General features: G+C 51.7%; 2 long non-coding RNA genes across 13 annotated transcripts in view; one reads left to right on the top strand and one right to left on the bottom strand.

Annotated features, from left to right (window-relative positions):
- LOC102126503 (uncharacterized) overlaps positions 1 to 17301 on the top strand; it is a 53915-nt gene extending 36614 nt beyond the window's left edge. For 5 of the 12 annotated variants that reach the window (XR_012427496.1, XR_012427492.1, XR_012427493.1 and 2 more), the window contains 4 exons: positions 14521 to 14657; positions 15236 to 15580; positions 15666 to 15765; positions 16991 to 17301. This is a non-coding gene — a long non-coding RNA (uncharacterized lncRNA). Of the gene's footprint in view, positions 1 to 14520; positions 14658 to 15235; positions 15581 to 15665; positions 15766 to 16990 lie in introns of those variants that run through there. The other 7 variants (XR_012427498.1, XR_012427502.1, XR_012427501.1 and 4 more) reach the window with 4 other exon arrangements.
- LOC107128255 (uncharacterized) lies at positions 568 to 7637 on the bottom strand. The gene is made up of 5 exons (XR_001487202.4): positions 7578 to 7637; positions 7361 to 7491; positions 1735 to 6845; positions 1449 to 1640; positions 568 to 725 (listed from the first exon to the last, which is right to left on the bottom strand). It is a non-coding gene; the product is annotated as an uncharacterized lncRNA (long non-coding RNA).
- Positions 17302 to 21927: the final 4626 nt, after the last annotated feature.

The following is a 21927-nucleotide window of genomic DNA, read 5'->3' as shown; positions in this document are numbered from 1 at the left end:
GGGTGTGAAGATTTACAAATAATCTTTTTTTTTTTTGAGACAGAGTCTCGCTCTGTCACCCAGGCTGGAGTGCAGTGGCATGATCTTGGCTGACTGCATGCTCTGCTTCCCGTGTTCACGCCATTCTCCTGCCTCAGCCTCCAGAGTAGCTGGGACTACAGGCGCCCGCCACCAGGCCCGGCTAATTTTTTGTATTTTTAGTAGAGACGGGGTTTCACCATGTTGGCCAGGATGGTCTTGATCTCCTGACCTCGTGATCCACCCACCTAGGCCTGCCAAAGTGCTGGGATTACAGGCTTGAGCCACCGCGCCCGGCCATACAAATCATCTTTGAATATCTGCTTCATGATAGGTCTTGGAGGTGCCTTGTGGGTGTGGCTTGGAGGGATGGTTACAAGGAAATTGTGGATATTAAGGAAGTCAGGAAAGGAAAAGATCACTCACAATTCAACAATTCAGAGAAAGCTCCTAAGGGACTTTCTGGCTGCTTGATGCCCAGAGGCCAGGCCCTCACTTCCTATCAAGGCTCAGGACTTGATAGAGAATTTAAAGGGGCACCAGAAAAACTCGGTAATCAAGATAAATTTTTAATGTAATATATTTAAAAATACAAATTAATGCATAAAGAAAACACCCAGGTTGAACAAAATGGTTACAATTGTGCCTCCTCTTCAACACTACCCCACCCTCCACCCAACCCTCGAGAAGTTTCCTTCAAGTCGAACCTGTAAGATAAAAATAAAAACCTGTAAGAGAAAAGATGAAAATGAGCTGGGCACAGTGGCTCACGCCTGTAATCCCAGCACTTTGGGAGGCCAAGGCAGGTGGATCACTTGAGGTCAGGAATTTGAGAACAGGCTGGGCAATGAGCAAAACACCATCTCTACTAAAAATACAAAAAATAAATTTTTAAAAAAATTAGCTGAGCATGGTGGCAGGCGTTTGTAATCTCAGCTACTTGGGAGGCTGAGGCAGGAGAATCATTTGAACCCAGGAGGTGGAGGTTGCGGTGAGCCAAGATCGCGCCATTGCACTGCAGCCTGGGAGACAGAGGGAGACTCTGTCTCAGAAACAAAAACAAAAAACAAAAGAAAACACCTTGGGGATTTCTGGCTCAAGCCTCCGATCCTCACCACCACTATCACCAGGGGATCTTTTGCTCTTCACCCAAGTCCAGCCAGCATCCCCTACCTGGGGAAATGTGACCAGACTCTCCCCATCTCCATTCTGGGAGTTTTCCCCAAGCCAATCTTGCTGTCCCTGAAAACAGCCTTGGGGTTCCCTATCCTGGTACACTGTCCTACTCTAGGGGACACAGGGGTGGTGTCACCCCCAAACTGGGAGCCCTGAGGGAGCATCACCTCTCCCTGAGCCGCTTCTGCCCCAACCTGGCATCTGCTCGGGAAGGGCGCACCAGGGTGGAGACTTGCGTGGTGAGCTCAGCTCACCTGCAGGTGAAGGTCAGCACACAGTGGCCACCCGGGACTGCATTTTCCAGAATCCTTCGGCGGTCCTGCGATGCTCTGACAGTCACCAGATCTCATTGGCTTGCAGAGGAGAAACTTGTCCATGTCACTTGGGCATCTTAACAGTGGGCTCCTAAGCTTGGTTGTGTGCGCTGTGCAGATGTCCGAGGCACCCTGTGTGGGCAAAGCCAACTGCTTGCCTGCCTCTCTAGCTCCAAAACAATCCCCAGAGGCCTCTGCGGTTACATCCACTACCCACCCTACACACCTTACGTGTGTCCTGTTAATGTCAGAAGCACTTCTGATCCGTGGCCCCGGCTGGTTGGCATTCGGGGAGGCCTCCCTCCAGGTCTTCCCCACACCTCCGCACCTCGTTACCTGACCGGCTTCAGGATCCACAGCATGCAGCTGCGTTCCGTGAGTGCCCTATAGGCAGGCAGCATGCCCCTCTGTGCGTCCCTGTTACTCATGGGGACTCAGGCTGGGAGCCGTAGATCTGTCTCAGAACTCGGGTGCTATCCTGTGGGCACCTCCAGGCCATTTTCCTTTCACTGGAGCCCACAGGGTTAGAGACAAACCCTCACTCTGTTGCTTGGGGACAAGGGCTTCACTCCCTGGCCCGAGCTTGGGGCTGAGCTTGAGGGTGTTGGGTCATCCTGGGCCCCCTCTGGATGGGAATTGGCTGCCCTGGTGATTTCTGTGACATCCCCGACCCCAACTGTGGGGCTGTGGAGCGGACTCTGCTTCACCTTGTGGGGAGGGGGTTTCCACCTGAGAGTCAAAAAAGAGGTGAGAGTTACTTGTAATTCCATCTTGGATGTCAGCAGAATGGATCCCGTTACCTTTTCTTGCCCTGGAGGCTGCCTTGTTGGTACTGGGGAAAGTTCATTCTAGTTCTGGAAGAGCGGCTCATTCGAACAGGGGTCCTCCCTCAGCATTCCTTTCTGCTCCATCCGTACCGCAGTCACTCATGAAGTAGTTAATGGTAAACACACATGGAACAGTTTAAATAAAAGTACAGAGATGTGTGCGATGAATTGTTCAGTGATGTGGATGAAGGGCAGGGACAGCAGAGATGCCTGTGATTTCAAGTGGGTGGGGAGGACTCCCAGAAGTAGGGCTGTCTCAGCTGCCCCTGAGCAATTTGGTACCTTGGAAGTCCGGGGGAAGGCATTCCAGTGGGAGGCGGAAGGACGCCTAGTCTCAGAGGCTGGGCTCTTGCTAGTGTGGACGGATTATGGTGGCCAAGGGCCTTCCTAAGGTTGATTTTTAAATATGCTTCGGTGAAGATACAGACTAGCTGTTCACACATAGAACAAGGAGAAGCTTGATATGGGCTGACCTCTGCTCACCACAACCTCTGCCACCAGGGTTCAAGCGATTCTCCTGCCTCAGCCTCCCAAATAGCTGGGATTTACAGGTGTGTGCCACCATGACCAGCTAATGTTCTTGTACTTCTTTTTTTAGTAGAGACAGAGTTTCACCATATTGGTCAGGCTGGTGTCGATCCCCTGACCTCAGGTGATCCACCCGCCTCGGCCTCCCAAACTGCTGGGATTACAAGTGTGAGACACCTCACTTGGCCAGTCTGCACTGTTTCTTAGTGTCAGTTAATGTCTTTCTCATTCGGATGTGACCTTCAGGGTCTAATTTTTGTATTTTTAGTATAGCCAAGGTTTCATCATGTTGGCCAGGCTGGTCTTGAACACCTAACCTCTTGTGATCCATCCGCCTCAGCCTCCCACAGGGCTGAGATTACAGGCATGAGCCAGTGCTTGACCTTGCCTGGCTAATTCTTTGGATTTTTCAAGAGGCGGGGTTTCACCATGTTGGCTGGGATGGTCTTGGATTTCTTAACCTTGTGATCTGCCCGCCTCAGCCTCCCAAAAAGGGATTACAGGTGTGAGCCACTGGGTCCAGCCTCAGTATAACTATCAAAATATGTAGGAAAAATTAATTAAAGGGCACAAGCATTGTAATACTTAAGATGCAATCTGTTGCTGAAAGACTGCCAGAAACACATGAAATGTTTCATGTGGCCGGGTGTGGTGGCTCATGCCTGTAATTCCAGCACTTTGGGAGGCCGAGGCAGGTGGATCACCTGAGGTCAGGAGTTCAAAACCAGCCTGGCCCACCTGAGGAAACCCTGTCTCTACTAAAAATACAAATGTTAGCTGGGTGTGGTGGCAGGCGACTGAAATCCCAGCTACTTAGGAGCCTGAGGCAGGAGAATCACTTGAACCACCGGGGGGCAGAGGTTGCAGTGAGCCGAGATGGTGCCATTGCACTGCCCTGGATGACAATGAGACTCCCTCTCAAAAAAAAAAAAAAAAAAAGTTAGTGCACGAAAGAAACACAATTTGAATAAACAAATTTAAATGAACTAAGTAACAAATGATTTCCTGTTGTTTCTTTTGGTATGTTATTTTGGGAATGTTATTAATCACTTATGTCAAGGGCATTGGGAAAAATTTCCAGATACTCTGACATGAATGACAGCTTTATCATACATAACAAACCTAGGCTATCTTAGGAAATTAGGTATCACTGCCAAGGATCTTTACATGAAAGGATAAATTAAAATTACTATCAACTTTGTAATAATCAGATGCGCTGGCAGGCAAGTTGTGTCCTCTTTTCTCAGCATTTTTTGTTTCCTTGATTCAATAAAACAAGTGCCAGCTATCTGCAGAACACTCACTAGACTGTTTAACAATATGTGAAACGCAGCCTGCACACTCACAGATCCTTGCCACGTCTGTTGCCCATCCTTTCAAAACCTGTGTTACCCTGTGGCTAGATTTCTCAGCGAGATGAAAGAGATGAATGAGAACCATCTTCTTTGAGGTCGCTCTGCACAGCAGCTGCACGTAGACGACCTCTCTGGTGAGGTTTATCCTTGCCTAGCGTGTGGTGGCCTTAATCCTGGAAAAGACGCCTCTTAGGGGGTAGGGGGATTTAAATCCTTACGAGATCACCGTCACTCATCCAGAACCTCATCCAGATCCTCACAAACCCAAACTGGAAATGCCAGGAAAACGACTGACATCCGGCCACACCACCCACACAGAGGCATGGGAGAGGCTAAACAGAAGAAAGGCTTATGTGCAAGAAAGTGCTCCTCAGTGAACAGGGCACATGTGTCCCCACGAACACGCACACACACGCGGACGGAGATAGGAAGAGAGAGCGACGGAAAGAGAAGGCAGAGAGAGAGAGAAACAAGAGACACCTAAGTGAGCACAGACACCCACACACAGACACCCCCCCCCCCAAGACACAGGGACATACAGTAGTTAACACCCACCCCCAGGCAGCCCCTGAAGCTGCCGGGTTTTGCTTTCCGCCACTGCGACCCAGCGGTGAGAGAGCAGCCCAAGGGCACACAGGCAGACCTGTCCTCTAGATCCCTAGGGCACCACTTCTGGGGAAACTCACCGGCACAGCGTCCGCGCACGCCTGAGGCTGGGATCCCGCGCTGCCTCCCGGCGATCCGTCTGACGTTTCTTCCTGCTGCTCCACCCTCCGCGAATCCCGGCCTCCGGAGACCGTCCTGGTAAGGCCCCGGCCAGGCCTGGTCTCAGCCCCGACTCGGACGCACGATCACACAGGGCTCCTACTTCCCCAAGTCTCAGGGACCCATCCCCGGGCAACGGTGGCGGTCACTGTGACCCAAGCGGCGGCTCGCGCCTCGCCCATGCGCACTGGTAGGGCCGACCTCTCCCCCCACCCCTTGCTCCCGAGAGTCAGGCTGCGGACCCTTTAAAAAATGGCGGCGACGCGGCGGCTGCGCGGACTGAGACGCCGGTGGCCGTGGCGGTGGCGGCGGCGGCGGCGGCGATGGCGGCGCAGCCCGAGGCGGCCGGTGGGAAGAGGACTGCGAGAGGGGCCTGCGGGAGACCCAGGGCCGGACCCGTAGGAGTCCTGTCGTCGGGACTTCCTTGATCGGTCTTCTGCTTCGGTTCCCGGTGGACGGGGAGCTTCAGGGTGCCGGCTGGGCTGTGCGGACCCCTCTTCGGATCCGATGATGGATCCCACCGACCGGGTGATCGGGAATGGGGTTACAATGTAGTGAGGCGGGAAGGGTCTCGCTGGGGCACAGAGAGATCCCCAGGGCCGCAAGGCGTGCCTCGCTGACGGCTGAGAAGGCACCGACCCAGGAGCCCACTGCCTCCCTCCTTCCCGGCTGGAGCAGTGGCCTGCCTTCATCTCCAAGGCCCGGGGGCTGCGGCACCCCGACACTGCTTTTCGCCACATGTGCCAAGAGAGACAGAGGCGAGTCCCAGATGGAGCCAATGTGAGCACACGAGGCACTGACGTCCCCCAAGAGCAGATGGAGCGAGCGTGTGTCTTTGAGGCAGTAGGGGGCGATGGCGAGACGGACAGTCATGTCCAGCCGTGCGCCCGGGGGCCACGGGAGACCTCCCCGACCAAGCTGAGGAAAGGCCAAGCACACCTGAAAACCTGCGAGACAGGGCCTGTGCCCGAGTCCAAGCCACGTTCGGGGACGCCTGCCAGAGGGTCCGTCCGAGAGGTTTCCACAAAGCACCCCCCGCCCCCACCCCGCCACCGGCTAGGTACCCCTGACGCCACCTCCCCCGCACCCAGCAAAACCCAGTCCCTTTGGCTCCCTGACATCCGTGGCAGCCAAAAGATTCAGTGCTAGGAGGCGCTTTCCCCAGGAGCAGAGGAAGCGGATGGTCCTCAAGAATCAGAGAGGGAAGTGCAGGTGGGATGCAACACCGCCTTTCCTGGAAGGCAAATGTCAGGAACCGTCGGGTCGCCTCCCGCTCTTCCTGGACCGACCACGCAACCATCACGTGGGCCATGGAGACCCAGAAAGCTTCCCTGTCCCAGACAGGCATGGAAGCCCAGAGCTCCAGGATCACCACAGCTGCCCCATCATCCAGAAATAGGTTTGGAGAGGGAAACAATGGTGACACAGACCCCCACGAAGTTTCTCCCTGATGGACTGGGAAGTCTTCTTTGTTGAAGACGTTGAGCCAGACGAAGAAACCCCTAGGCTTCTCAGAAACAGGGCAGACAGAGCAAGAGGGAGGACAGAGCAGAGGCCAGAGCCCAGTCAGGAAGACGGCGCAATGCCACCACCACGGGCGTCCGGGGAGGAGGGCCAAGTGGGTGACTGGGCCAGGAAGGCCAGCGTTGGAGTGAGAGAGATGCGTGCCCCATCCCGTTGCCGGCTTCCTTCTCCGTCCCTGTGTCGAGCTGTGGCTAGATTCCTCCATGAGGGCAAAGGGCGAGAGAAGTGAGAACCGTCTTCTTGAAGTTCTGTGGGCACCCTCCTGCGGGTGGACAAGGAGCACCTGGGAGGCCTTTGTCCTTGGCTGGGGTGTGGTCGTCTTGATCCGAGCAAAGAGGCTGCTCAGGATGGGGAGGGGATGAAAACCCCTGCGGGTCCGAGGCAGATGCCCACGTTGCCCAGGCCTTCCCAAACCCAAACTGGAACCGCAGGGAAAACGACTGGCAACCGGCCACACGACCCAGGCAGGGTCGCGGGGAGAGGCTGCCCAGAAGAAAGGCCGACGTGCAAGAAACCACCCTCCGGCGCACAGGGCACATGTGTCCCCACGAACACGCACACACAGGCGGACGGAGATAGGAAGAGAGAGCGACGGAAACAGAGAAGGGAGAGAGAGAGAAACGAGAGAGACACCTAAGTGGGCACAGAGACCCACACACAGACACACAAAGACACACACACACACCCCAAAGACACAGGGACATACAGCAGGTAACACCCACCCCCAGGCAGCCCCTGAAGCTGCCGGGTTTTGCTTTCCGCCACTGCGACCCAGCGGTGAGAGAGCAGCCCAAGGGCACACAGGCAGACCTGTCCTCTAGATCCCTAGGGCACCACTTTTGGGGAGACTCACCGGCACAGCGTCCGCGCACGCCTGAGGCTGGGATCCCGCGCTGCCTCCCGGCGATCCGTCTGACGTTTCTTCCTCCCGAGGTTTCTTCCTGCTGCTCCACCCTCCGCGAATCCCGGCCTCCGGAGACCATCCTGGTAAGGCCCTGGCCAGGAATGGTGTCAGCCCCCACTGGGACGCACGATCACACAGGGCTCCTACTTCGCCAAGTCTCAAGGACCCATCCCGGGGCAACGGTGGCGGTCACTGTGACCGAATCGGCCGCTCGCGCGTCGCGCATGCGCACCGGTTCGGCCCACTGCTCCCTTGCTGCGGAGAGTCAGGCTGCGGACCCTTTAAAACATGGCGGCGACGCGGCGGCTGCGGGGACTGACCCTCCGGTGGCCGTGGCCGTGGCGGCGGTGGCGGCGGTTGCGGCGGCGATAGCGGCGCATCCCGAGGCGGAGGGTGGGAAAAGGACTGCGAGAGGGGCCTGCGGGAGACTAGGGTCGGACCCGTAGTAGTCCTGTCTTCCGGAACTCCTCGATCGGTCTTCTGCTTCGGTTCCCGGTGCAGGAGGAGCTTCAAGGTGCCGCCTGGGCTGTGCGGACTTCTCTCCCCATCGGATGATGGATCCGACCGGGTCATCGGGAATGGGGTTACAATGCAGTGAGGCAGGAAGGGTCTCGCTGGGGCACAGAGAGATCCCCAGGGCCGCAAGGCGTGCTGTCGCCTGAAAATGCACGGACCCATGAGCCATACGCTGCCCTCCTTCCTTGGTGGAGGAGCGGCCTCCCTTAATCTCCAAGTCCCGAGGGTTCCGGCATCCCGACGCTGCTTCCCGAGACATGGGCAAAGAGAGCCAGAGGCGGGTCCGAGATGGATCCAATGTGACTACACGTGGCACTGACGTTCCCCGAGAGCAGATGGAGTGGGCGTAGCAGACGATGGGCAGACGGTCCGTGATGTCCAGCCATGTGCCCCGGGGGCCACGGGAGACTTCCCCGACCACGCTGAGGAAAAGCCAAGCACACCTGAAAACCTGCGAGACGGGGCCTGTGCCCGAGTCCTATCCCAGCCACATTCGGAGATGCTGCCAGAGGGCCCCAGAGGTTTCGACAAAGTACAGGCCGCCCCCACCCCGACACCGACACCGGCTAGGTACCCCTGATGCAACCTTCCCCGCACCCAGCAAAACCCTGTCCCTTGCCTCCCTGACATCCGTGGCTGCCAAAAGATTCAGTGCTTGAAGACACTTTCCCCAGGAGCAGAGGAACAGGATGTCCCTCAAGGATCAGAGAGGCTGTGCAGTTGGGATGTGCCACAGCCTTTTCTCGAAGGCAAGAAGCCAGCCACAGTCACTTCCCGCTATTCGTAAAGCAATTACTCAGCCATCACTTGGGATGTGGATTTCAAGGGAGGTTCCCTGTCTCAGAAAGGTATGGAAGCCCAGAGCTCCAGATCATCACACGCGCCCAATCATCCTGAGATAAGTTTCAGAGGGAAACAACCATGAACCGCATCCTCACGAATTTTCTCCCTAATGGATTGGGACGTGTTTTTTGTCGAATACATTCAGCCAGACTAAGAAGCCCTTGGGCTTCTCAGAAACAGGGCAGGCAGAGCAAGAGGGAGGACAGAGCAGAGGCCAGAGCCCAGGCTTTATATGGCACAATGCCACTGCCTCGGGCAGGCGGGGAGGAGTGCCAAACGGGTGACTTGGCGAGGAAGGCCAGCGTTCGGGTGCAGAGGTGCTTGCCACATCCCGTTCCCCACGTTCTTTTCCTTCCTTGTTTCCAACTGCGTCCAGATTTCTCAGTGAGGGCATACGGCGAGAGGATCGAGAGGAGTGACGTCGATGGGCACCTCTCATGCAGGTGGATAATGAGCTTTTGTGAGAATTTTGTCCTCTGCTGGTGTGTTGTCGTCTTGATACTAGCAATGAGGCCGCTCAGGTTGGGGAGCTGATTTAATCCCCTGAGTGTCCGATGCAGCTCCCCACATTGCCCAGGTGGTCACAAACCCAAACTGGAACCTTCGGGGAAATGAATGACAACTGGCCACGCGACCCAGGCAGAGATTCGGGGAGAGGCTCAACAGAAGAAAGGCTAACATATAAGGAACCGCCCTTCAGCTCACATGCATCCCAATATACTCGCGCACACGCGCACACACGGACGTAAACAGGTAGAGGGCGATAGTCGAGAAAAGAGACAGAAACAAGAGAGAGAAAGAGACACAACCCAGACATACTGGAGTGGCACAGTAACATTCACCCCTAGGCCGCCCCTGGCGCCTCCGGGTTCTGCTCTCCGCGACAACGACCCTGGGGTGAGAGAGGAGCCCTCGGGCACACAAGTAGACCTGTCCTCTAGATCGCAAAGGGCAAGACTTTTGGAGAGACTCACCAGCACACCGTCCGCGCAGGCCTGAGCCTGGGATCCTGCGCGGCTTCCAGGCGCTCCGCCTGAGGTTTCTTCCTCCTGGTCGACCCTCCGAGAATGCTGGCCTCCGGATACCATCCTATCGACGCCCTGGTGAGGACTGGCCTTAGCCCCGAGTCCGATGCGCTCCCACAGAAGGCTCCTCCTTCGCGGAGCCTCAAGGACTCGTCTCCAGGCAATGGTGGCTGTCTCTGTGACGTGAGCATCGGCTGGCGATTCGCGCATGCGCCTTGCCAAGGCTGACTGGGCTCTGCTTTGCGTCAGGCTGCAGCCCCTGAAAAAAATTGCTGGGGCTGTGGGTAAGAATCGGAGTGTGCGTATATGTCTTCGGAAGAATGTACCCTGTTCTCTGGAGGGTGGTTTCTGGCTCGTCGGCCTCTTTTTGGTGAACCTCTTTCTCCGTCTCGGCCTGGCTAGTGTAGCTGGTCGTGTGACCGGAACCGGCAGTCATTTTCCTGGCGGTTGCACTTTTAGTTTCTGAAGGCCTTGGCGAGGTTTGGTGCTGTGTCGGACCCGCAGGCGTTCAATTCACCTCCCCATTCTGAGTGGCCTTGTTTCCAAAATCCTCCACCCAGGAGCAGAGAACCCGGATGTCTCTCAAGAATTAGAAAGGAAGTGCAGATTATTGCAAAGCACATGGTAGCTAACACTGGATAGATGAGGTGAACACTGGTTTGCTAATTACCCATACTTACGCCCCAGGGAAGGAGAGCCCAGCACACCATGCGGGGTACAGTGCAGCAGCACTCAGGAACAAAGCAATCAGGTGGAGGCTATCCCAGGAGGCTTTGTAGTAGCAAGAGTATGGGAGGTAACACCTGGTTCTTGAAGGAGGGTGTGATTGGCCTGTTTGAATAATTCTCCAGGCTGGCTGGAACCTGAGGCCCATTGCTAGGCAGTAAGCAGGTAATGTGCCTGGTCTCTGAGGGGAGTGGTTCGGCTAGGGCAACTTATTCAAAGGAGTACAGTGGGGCAGGGAATATTGCAGTTAATCCATTTAGGCCTCCTTGTTTTCCCCCAATGTCAGGGCACGTGTAATACTAAGCCTTAATCTTAGGCCTTATACTACACTTGACTCCTTGATGCCTTGACATCTCTTGGCAATACTGAGACTTCTAGAGTGTAGAAGTTTTACTGGATGGAAGGTCTTGACTGCAAGTTGCCCACGTTTCTGGCTCGTTGAAGAAAGAATTAAACTACATGAAGCAACAAAAGAACGAAGCCCCGAAAGAGGAAAGAAGCAACGAAACCGCAGATATATTGAAGCGAAAGTCCACTCTACAGAGCCAGAGCAGACTAGAGCAAGGGGCTCAAGAGCCCAGATTACAATATTCTTTAGGATTTTTATTAAGCTAAAGAATTTGATAACACCCACAGGTGCCCTTTCGAGGCCTCCAATTGGTTACACCCTATGAAGGATTGGCCCGTGGCCACTCAGAAGCTGAATTGAAGACTTCTGTCTTGTTATTACAGGAGTAAGGATGTCACCTGTGTGCTGCTTAACCTGGCCTGGCCTAGAACTTGCTGCACCTGCTGTTCTTTTGCTTCCGCCTCAACCCTTGGTTATGCTAATTTTCTTTCCTTTCTTTCTTTCTTTTTTTTTTTTTGAGATGGAGTCTCTGTTGCCCAGGCTGGAGTGCTGTGGTGGGATCTCGGCTCACTGCAAGCTCCGCCTCCCTGGTTCACGCTATTCTCCTGCCTCAGCCTCCCTAGTAGCTGGGACTACGGGCGCCCACCACCACGCCTGGATAAATTTTTGTATTTTTAGTAGAGACGGGGGTATCACCGTGTTAGCCAGATGGTCTCGATTTCCTGACCTCGTGATGTGCCTGCCTCAGCCTCCCAAAGTGCTGGGGTTAAAGGCATGAGCCACCACACCTGGCCAAAGTTTTTAAGTTTTTTTAAATAAAATAAAATATGTGAGTATAGGCCAGGTGCAGTGGCTCACGTCTATAATCCCAGCACTTTGGGAGGCTGAGATAGGAGGATCACTTGAGTTCAGGAGTTCAAGACCAGCCTGGACAACACAGCAAGACCCCACCTCTAAAAAAAAAAAGTGTGCATGTGTGCGTGTGTGGGTGTGTGTAATATGACATAAACAAGTGTGGGTATATCAGTCATTGTTCACCAGTTACTGATGCTGTATAATACACCACTCCAAACTCAGTATTATAACACAAATATTTTACCGCGCTCACTGATCCTATGGGTTGGGAATTCAGACAGCTCACAGAAGAGATAGTTTGCCTCTGCTCCTGATGTCTGTGGCCTCAACCAGGAGGGTTCAAAGGCTGGAAATAACCTGATGCCTAAGGGCTGCAAACCTATGAAGCCTGATTTGCACACATGTCTGGCACCTGCGGTGAGAGGCCTCAAAGACTGGGACTAGTAGCCTCCCCACGTGACTTGGCTTCCTCATAGCATGGCGGCTCACAGCACTTGGAACTTCTTAACCTGATGGCTCAAGACTTCAAACACAGGAGTTTCAGCTAATGAGGTGACGGCCACAGTGCCTCTTATGACTGAGGCTTGGGAGTCACACAGCATTGGTTACAAACAATAAACAAATCCAGATTCATGGGCAGAGGAGTGAGACTCCACCTCTTAAAGTGGGAATGGCAAGATTCTAGAAGAACATATAGGACACGCCTATTGTTGCAACTATCTTTGGAAAATACAAGCTGCTGCAATCACCTTTGGAAACTAGGAAACCAATGCAGTATTCTGAAACTCATAATTCTGAAAACTAATGAATATGAATGGAAAGAATCAAGCATTTATCCTCACTTTCCTACACATACTATCCCTCTGAGTAATCAGATCGTTGATGTGGGGAGATTTTATTTTTATAAAAGGACTCCAGTAATGGAAATTCCAGTAATGGAAATAAAAGGATTCCAGTAATAGCTGAAAGAGAGACACAGTAAGAAGGTGATCGTTTTGCAACTCCTAACAACATAATGAATGTAGGCAATGATCATCAATGAATGCATGACATTATGCAAAAGCAATCACTTTACAATGGATAAATCATATTGATGACACTTAAGCCCACTAACAAATCTGATCACAAAAACAGTGACAGGCCGGGCGCGGTGGCTCACACCTGTAATCTCAGCACTTTGGGAGGCCGAGATGGGTGGATCGTGAGGTCAGGAGATCGAGACCATCCCGGCTAACACTGTGAAACCCCATCTCTACTAAAAATACAAAAAATTAGCCGGGCGTGGTGGTGGGCGCCTGTAGTCCCAGCTACTCGGGAGGCTGAGGCAGGAGAATGGTGTGAACCCAGGAGGCGGAGCTTGCAGTGAGCCAAGATCGCGCCATTGCACTCCAGCCTGGGTGACAGAACGAGACTCCGTCTCAAAATAAAAAAAAAAACCAGTGACAAGCAGACCTTGCCAAAATAATTGAACTTGAATTTGATCAAGCCCCTAGAGCAGAGTTTCTCAACTCTGACACTATTTACACTTTGGACCAGATAATTCTTTGTTTGGGATGGAAGGAGGCTGTCCTGTACAGTAAAGGATGTTTAGCAGCACCCTGGCCTCTAGCCAATAGGTGCCAGCAATACCATCCTTCCTTCCAGTTGTGACAACCAAAAATATCTCCAAACATTGCCAAATGTCTTCTAGAGAAACAAAAAAAACAAACAAACAAAACCACAACTCGTTGAGAATCACTGCTCTAGTTAATGACCAGATATTTTAGAGAAAATACAGAGCATCTAATTTGTTAATCAGTACCATGGGGGTGTACTCAAAGGCAGTATGTGGAAACTCTATATGAGTTAGTGTTTGATTTCTCCAAAAAATAAATAGCAAGAAAAAAGGGAAGTCAACAGATTAAAAGATATGTAAGAGACGGCTGGGTGCGGTGGCTCATGCCTGTAATCCCAGCACTTTGGAGGCTGAGGCAGGCAGATCATCTGAGGTCAGGAGTTTGAGACCAGCCTGGTCAACATGATGAAACCCCCGACTCTTCAAAAATACAAAACTTTGGGAGGCCGAGATGGGCAAATCACCTGAGGTCAGGAGTTCGAGACCAGCCTGGCTAACAAGGTGAAACCCCGACTCTACTAAAAATACAAAAAATAGTTGGGCATGGTAGTGCATGCCTGTAGTCCCAGCTACTCGGGAGGCTGAGACAAGTGAATCGCTTAAACCCAGGAGACAGAGGTTGCAGTGAGCCGATATCGCATCACTGCACTCCAGCCTGGGCGACAGAGCAAGACTCTGTCTCAAAAAAAAAAAAAAAAAAAAAAAATTAGCCAGGCCTGGTGGCATATGCCTGTAATCCCAGCTACTCGGGAGGCTGAGGGGGAAGAATTGCTTGAATCCAGGAGGTGGAGGTTGCAGTGAGCTGAGATCGTGCCACTGCACTCCAGCCTGGGAGACAGAGTGAGACTCCGTCTCAAAAAAAAAAAAAAAAAAAAAAGGAAATATAAGAGCTTTATCCTCTAAGCCCAATGTGTAGATCTTGTTTAAACTCTAATTTGAACAAATCAACTGCAACTGATTATGTGATTTTAATAAATTGTTCATTTTCTTTTTCTTTTTCTTTTTTTTTCTGGAAATAGGATCTTGCTCTGTCACCCAGGCTGGAATGCAGTGGTGCAATCATGGCTCACTGCAGCCTCAAATTCCCAGGCTCAGGTGATCTTCTCACCTCAGCCTCCCAAGTAGCTGGGAATAAAGGTGCACACCACCATGTCACACTAATTTTTGTATTTTTTTGTAGAGACGGGGTTTTGCCATGTTGCCCATGCTGGTCTCTAACTCTTGGACTCAAACGATCCTCCTGCTTTGGCCCCACAAAATGCTGGGATTACAGGCATGAGCCACGGCACCTGGCCAGGAATTGTTCATTTTCTTCAGGTGATGATATGAAAATTGTCTTTTAAGAAAAGTTCTTAAAAGAATTATATTTCATACTGAAATATTTATAGATGAAATGTCTGGAATTTTCTTTAAAATAATCGAGTGGAAATAGAGATGAAACAAAACTGGCCATATGTTAATTGTTAAAGCTGGGTTCACTGTACTAGGCTCTCTGCATATATGATGTTGGAAGTATCCATAATAAAGAGCTTGAATTTAAAAAAAATTACCTCCTTCCAAGTACTACTCAAACCAGTAAGCACTAATTTGGAAGGATGTCCGTAAGGTCTTCCCTAGAAACACAAGCTTAAAAACAAAAAAAATTACATATAATTCTAGTAAAGGCAAAAGGGAACAAAACTCACTCAATATATTTTGGGCAAGGAGAGAAGTAAAGGAAACTTACTAGACTTTTAAAATGGATAACCTTGGGGAGCTGGGAATATAAAATAACAAGAAATATATGTATATTGGTCTCTGCCCCAAGCTCCTGGTCTAGAGCTCCTTAAAACCCTTGGGTACCAGGAGGATCATTTGTTCTAATATCTGGTCTTTGACCCTAGTTCCTAACACAGAGTTCTCAAATCCCTTGGGATTTCCTGGCTGATAGGAGCGTCTTATGTTCTAATGAGGTGACTTCTTGGTGGGCTCCTGGATGGCCTCAGGATGTGATATGAGGGTTGGAACTTTCAGACCCACCCCTTGACCTCCGGGGAGGGAACAGCAGCTGAAGGTTGAGCTGACTGCCAATGGCCAATGATGTATTCCGTCGTGCCTATGTAATGAAGCCTCCATGAAAACCCAAAAGGACAGGGTTCACAGAGCTTCCAGATTGCTGAACACGTGGGGGTTCCTGGAGGATGATGTGCCGGGATGAGAGCATTGAAGCCCAGTGCCACTTCCCACATATGTTGCCCTAGGTACCTCTTCATGGAAAATCTTTGTAATATCCTTTTTATTTATTTATTTTTATTTTTTGAGATGCAGTCTCTGTTTGTCACCCAGGTTGGAATGCAGTGGCACGATCTCGGCTCACTGCAACCTCTGCCTCCCGGGATCAAGCAAGATTCTCCTGCCTCAGCCTCCTGAGTACCCGGGAATACAGGTGCCCACCACCACACCTGGCTAACTTTCGTATTTTTAGTAGAGACCAAGCTGGTCTCAAACTCCTGACCTCAGGCGATTCACCCGCCTCAGTCTCCCAAAGTGCTGGGATTACAGGCGTGAGCCACTGCGCTCAGCCCTTTTTATTTAAAAAAAAAATTTTTTTGAGGCAGGGTCTCGCTCTGTTGCCCAGGCTGGAGTGCAGTAGTGAGATCTGGGCTGACCACAACCTCAACCTCCTGGGTTCAAACAATCCTCCCACCTCGGTCTCCCTAGTACTAGGACTACAGGCGTGCACCACCACACCAAGCTAAATTTTGTATTTTAATAAAGACAGGGTTTTGCTATGTTGCCGAGGCTCGTCTCAAACTCCTGGGCTCAAGTGATCTGCCCGCTTCAGCCTCCGAAAGTGCTGGGATTACAGATGGGCACCACAATGCCCAGCTGTAATATCCTTTATACTAAATGGACTAATGTTAAGTAAATGGTTTCCCTGAGATCTGTGAGCCCTCCTAGAAAATTAATCAGACCTGAGGAGAGGATGTGGAAACCCCAAATTTAGAGCTGGTCAGAAGTACAGGTCACCACCTGGCCCTTGAGATGGTCATCTGAAATGGAAGGATCTTGTGGGACTGTTCCCTTAGCCTGTGGGATCTGATGCCATCTCCAGGTAGGTGATGTCAGAACTGAACTGAACTGTAGGACACCCAGGTGGTGTCTAATGGGGAACTGCTTGGTGTATGGAGAAAAACCCCACACATCTGGTGTCAGAAATGTTCTTTATTGAGTGCTGAGTGGTGTGAGAGTAGGAGAGACCTTGTCTAGGGAGAGGGAGAATTTTATCTTTGCAAAATGTCACTGTTTGCCCTCATTATTCAAATGAAAAAAAAAAAAAAAACTTTCAGCATATGCTGCTTTAATTTGGCATCTGTCCATCCCATGAAAGTCGTTGACATCGCCCACACCACACTTGCCTGGACAGCCAGGTCCTGTCTCCCAAGACTCTGCACTCTACTGTACCCTCCTTTATCCCTAATCAATCCTGTTCCACCTCTTCCTCCTCAAGATAGACACAAAACATATTCTCCTATATCCTTACCCCAGCTTTCAACCAACCATCTTATTACACCCTGGAAATGTCTACATTGCAGAAATTACTTATGACCATGTTGTTTTCAGTCATAAACTGTAAATTTCTTTTTTCTTTGCTTTACCTGTTTTTTCAGACAGAGTATCGCCCTGTTACCCAGGCTGAAGTGCAGTGGTAAGACCTCGGCTCACTACAACCTCTGCCTCCTAGGTTCAAGAGATTCTCCTGCCTCAGCCTCCCAAGTAGTTGGGATTAAACTAAGCTAAACTATGGGGTTTGGAGGGCTCCTGGATTATTGAACACATAAAGGTTCCTGGAGAGTGGTGCAGCCAGAGAGGGCATGGAAGCTCTGCACCCCTCCCCCATCCCTTGTCCTATGCATCTCTTCCATCTGGCTGTTAATCTGTATCCTTTGCAATATCCTTTATAATAAATGAGTAAACATAAGTAAAGTGTTTCTCGGAGTTCTGTGAACCACTCTAGCAAAATACTCAAACTTGAGGGGTCGAGGGAACCCCAATTTATAGCCAGTAGGTCAGAAGCACAGGTCACATCCTGGGACCTGCAACTGGCATCTGAAGCAGGGGGCAGTATTGTGGGACTAAGCCCTTAACCGATGGGTTCTGCTGCTATCTCCAGGTAGAGTCGGAATTACACTGAACAGCATACCCAGCTGGTGTCTGCTGAAAACTGTTTAGTGTGGGAGAAAAAAAAAAACTCACATTGGTGAGTGGTGTGTAAATGTAGAAAGAAAAACACCCTGGTTGTTTCCTACCTTTAACTAAAACCGCTCATGACACTATCATGCTCTCACAACCTGGGCAACACAGACACTCCCTCTATACCTATTGACATACAGTCAACAACATAAGCAAGAGTCACACACAGTCAAGAAAAACCGTTCACGTGGCTGCAAGTGGCCACACACCTAATGCTATCACAATCATGCACAACGTCAAACAGCCGGCTAGCGCCACACACACACGCACACACGGAGATGCGCGCGCACACCCACTTGTGCACAGAGACGCACGCACGCACGCAGACACACGTGCGCACAGAGACGCACACACAGACACGTGCGCACACAGAGACGCAAACACAGACACACGTGCACACAGGCAAACAGACGCGCAGAGACGCACACACAGACACACGTGTGCACAGAGATGCAAACGCAGACACACGCGTGCACACAGTGACGCGCGCACACACAGACACACGCGCGCGCACAGGTCTCGCCCGCGCCAGCTCCGACTCCAGCAGCCTTGGAGTTCCCGCCCAGCCCCGGGCTCCTGGCTCCCTCACCGACTGCATCTCGCGGGGCGATCCCGGTCGGGTTCCGCCTGAGCCAAGGCCCCGCACCCAAACCGCGACAGCGGACCCAGAAGCCCGAAGCCCGCAACCCGGCGAAGGAACCCGGACTCAGAGTAGCCTCCGGCACAGAGCCCTCCAAGAAAAGCAGCCCGGGACCCCGACAACCGTGGACAGAGCCGGGGGGGCCATAAACCCAAACTAGGCAACTCGAGGCATCATCAACGGAGGGTCCTTAAGAGACCCTGCACCCAATCACCCAGGCACCAGGGACTCTGCCAAAGCACGAATTCGGGCAGGTGGTAGCCTCGAAGCTGGGAGGCTGCCTCACAAGCCTCCTCCTAGATGCGCGGTGGACCCTGGGAAATGTAGTCCAGCGCAAGCCACCACCTAGATGCGCCGTGGACCCTGGGAAAGGTAGTCCAGCGCCAGTCGCCGCCTGGATGCGCGGTGGACCGTGGGAAATGTGATCCGGGTTTTCTGCGCGGGCGCCTTAGGCGCGGAGCTTTCGGGGTTGCAGTGACTGTCCTCCCTTCGAGCGCGCCAGATCGGATCCTAGAATGTCCGGCCGCAGCCCCTTGGCTTAGAACTGGGCCTCTAACGCGGCTGGGGTCATACACGCCCTCTAGGCGCGGGTTGGTGCACGCGTTGGAATCTCAGGGGAGGCAGAAAACCCTGCAGCTCTAACCCAGGGAGCTGCCAAAGCGATTCAGAGGAGCCCGGGGGACGCGTAGCTACAGACCCCGACTCTGCGCAAATGCAAATCCATGGCTCTGGCAAGGGCAGCGAGGCTCGCCGGGTCTGAGGCCGTGGATCCCTAAACTCAAAAGAAATAAAACGTCACATGATAAAATAATTAGAGTTTCCAACCGTTTCCAGCCTAGCCACTGAACAGTAGGGATTCAAGAAAACAAAACACAATGAAGATTACCAAATAATGGCCGGGCGCAGTGGCTCACGCCTGTATTCCCAGCACTTGGGGAGGCCGAGGTGGGCGGATCACAAGGTCAGGAGATGGAGACCATCCTGGCCAACACGGTGAAACCCCGTCTCTACTAAAAATACAAAAAAATTAGCCGGGTGTAGTGGCGAGTGCCTGTAGTCCCAGCTACTCAGGAGGCTTAGGCAGGAGAATGGCGTGAACCCAGGAGGAGGAGGTTGCAGTGAGCCTAGATCGCGCCACTGCATTCCAGCCTGGGCGACAGAGCGAGACGCAGTCTCAAAAAAATAAATAAATAAAGAAAAATAAAGAAAAAAGAGAAAAAAAGAAAATTACTAAATAATACGAGAAAAGGTCCCAAAACTGACCATCAACAAGATGAAAGTCTATCGAGTACCAACCACAGTGGATGAAAAACGACACGTTCTAAGGCGTAGAATTCGACGATTCCTTTTTATTTTTTAAGACGTGCTCTTGATCTGTCGCCAAGCTGGAGCGCAGTGGCATGATCTCGGTTCACTGCAAGCTCCACCTCCCGGGTTCAAGCGATTGTCCTGCCTCAGCCTCCTGAGTAGCTGGGATTACAGGCACGCGCCATCACACCCGGCTAATTTTTGTATTTTTAGTAGAGATAGGGTTTCACCATGTTGGCCAGGATGGTCTCGATCTCTTGACCTCGTGATCCACCGGCCTAGGCCTCCCAAAGTGCTGAGATTACAGGCCTGAGCCACCGCACCCGGCCTCCTTTTCTAAAACAAATTAATTTTTTCTTAATTAGGGTCTTGCTGTTTTGCCCAGGCTGGAGTGTGCCATCTTGCTCAATGCAACCTCCACCTCCCAGGTTCAAGCAATTCTCCTACTTCAGCCTCCTGAGTAGCTGGGATGACAGGTACCCGCCACCATGCCCAGATAATTTTTGTGTTTTTAGTAGAGACGGGGGTTTCACCATTTTGGCCAGACTGGTCTCGAACTTCTGACAAGTGATTCGCCCGCCTCGGCCTCCCAAAGTGCTGGGATTACAGGCGTGAGCCACCGCACCTGGCCTTCTATTGGAGTTTTAGCTACCCTCCCAGCGCCCCCAACATGCATGTCTTCACAGGACCAGACCTAGCTTCACTTTGTGGTGAGGTGGCAAGAATAGAGAGAGAGAGAGAAAGAAAGAGAGGACACCCCCTGCCCCCAGCCACTCAGACACACAGACATGGGATCCATGGGTCTTTTTTCTTGGTTCGGTTGACAGCTATGGCAGTGGCAGAGCAGCCTAATGACTGGGGCTGTTGGTGCAAGGCCAATAAAGAAGAAAAACAGAAAAAAGGAAAGGCTGGGTGTGGTGGTTCACACCTATACTCCCAGCACTTTGGGAGGCCAAGGAGGTTGGATTCCTGGAGCTCAGGAGCTCGAAATCAGCCTGGGCAACAGAGTGAGAACCCTGTCTCTATAAAATGTTTAAAAATTAACTGGGTGTGGTGGCTCATGCTTCTAGGCCCAGCTACTCAGGAGGCTGAGGCGGGAGAATCACTTAAGCCTAAGGGGTCAAGGCTGCACTGAGCCAAGATCGTGCCAGTGCACCCCAGCCTGGGTGACATAGCAAGACCCTATCTCAAGAAAAAAAAAAAGAACCCGTCTCACTCTGTCACACCGGGTCCTCTTTTGGACTCCTCTGGCTGGAAAGAAGGCGTTTCTTGTAATTTTTGCTCCCAGAACCCATCACACAGCTCTGAGACTTCCCTCCTTCCAAAGCCAGAAGATAAAGGAGGAAAATACCCCAGCAAACATGTGGTCATAGTGTCCATTCTTCACGTTTTTAACTCCCTTCACATCTGCCTGCTAGTACTTGTATTTCTGAATCTTCAAGTGGTTTCTTTTTGTATTCACTCTGGGGTGACAGAGATGCTGAAATGTGCTTATCCCGTCTTGGTCAGTAATGGAAGTCTGCCTTCCCTGAGGATTTGAAATGATCCAATTTGGGCCTGGCACGGTGGCTCACGCTTGTAATCCCAGCACTTTGGAAAGCCGAGGTGGGTGGATCACCTGAAGTCAGGAGTTTGAGACCAGCCTGGCCAACATGACAAAACTCCGTCTCTACTAAAAATACAAAAATTAGCCAGGCGTGGTGGAGGATGCCTGTCATCCCAGCTACTCAGGAGGCTGAGGCAGGAGATTCGCTTGAACTTGGGAGGCAGAGGTTTCAGTGAGCCAAGATCATGCCACTATACTCCAGCCTGGGGGACAAGAGTGAAACCCTGTCTCAAAAAAAAAAAAAAAAAAAGACCAAAACCAAAAACCCAACATTTACTCTCAGATAATTTCAATAGAACACAATCTTAGAAAATAACACTTAAAATGCCCTGGGTGCAATCTAAAATTATTTGAAATATAAAGAACTGGGAAAATGTGATGAATTATCAGGGAAAAAGAAAATCAGCGGATGACCATGTCAAGAAGAAACAGATACTGGACTTACACAATGACTTTATGAACATGGTTTCTTGTGCTTGCTGGACACCTCTATATCTTTTTTGGAGAAAATGATTCTATTTATTTGCCCATTTTTATTTTCATTTATTATTATTTTTTTCGAGACAGTCTTGCTCTGTCACCCAGGCTGGAGTGCAGCCTTCAGCCTCCAGTGAGGCTCACTGCAACCTCCACCTCCCGGGTTCAAGTGATTCTCCTGCCTCAGCCTCCCGAGTAGCTGGGATGATAGGCACGTGCCACCATGCCTGGTAATTTTTGTAGTCTTAGTAGAGACGCGGTTTCACCATGTTGGCCAGGCTGGTCTCGAACTCTTGACCTCGTGATCCACCCGCCTCAGCCCT

Source organism: Macaca fascicularis, chromosome 19 (genome assembly GCF_037993035.2).
Source record: "Macaca fascicularis isolate 582-1 chromosome 19, T2T-MFA8v1.1".
Lineage (NCBI taxonomy): Eukaryota > Metazoa > Chordata > Mammalia > Primates > Cercopithecidae > Macaca > Macaca fascicularis.
The sequence above is the reverse complement of the archived record's forward strand: the minus strand, read 5'-3'. Positions and strand labels throughout refer to the sequence as shown.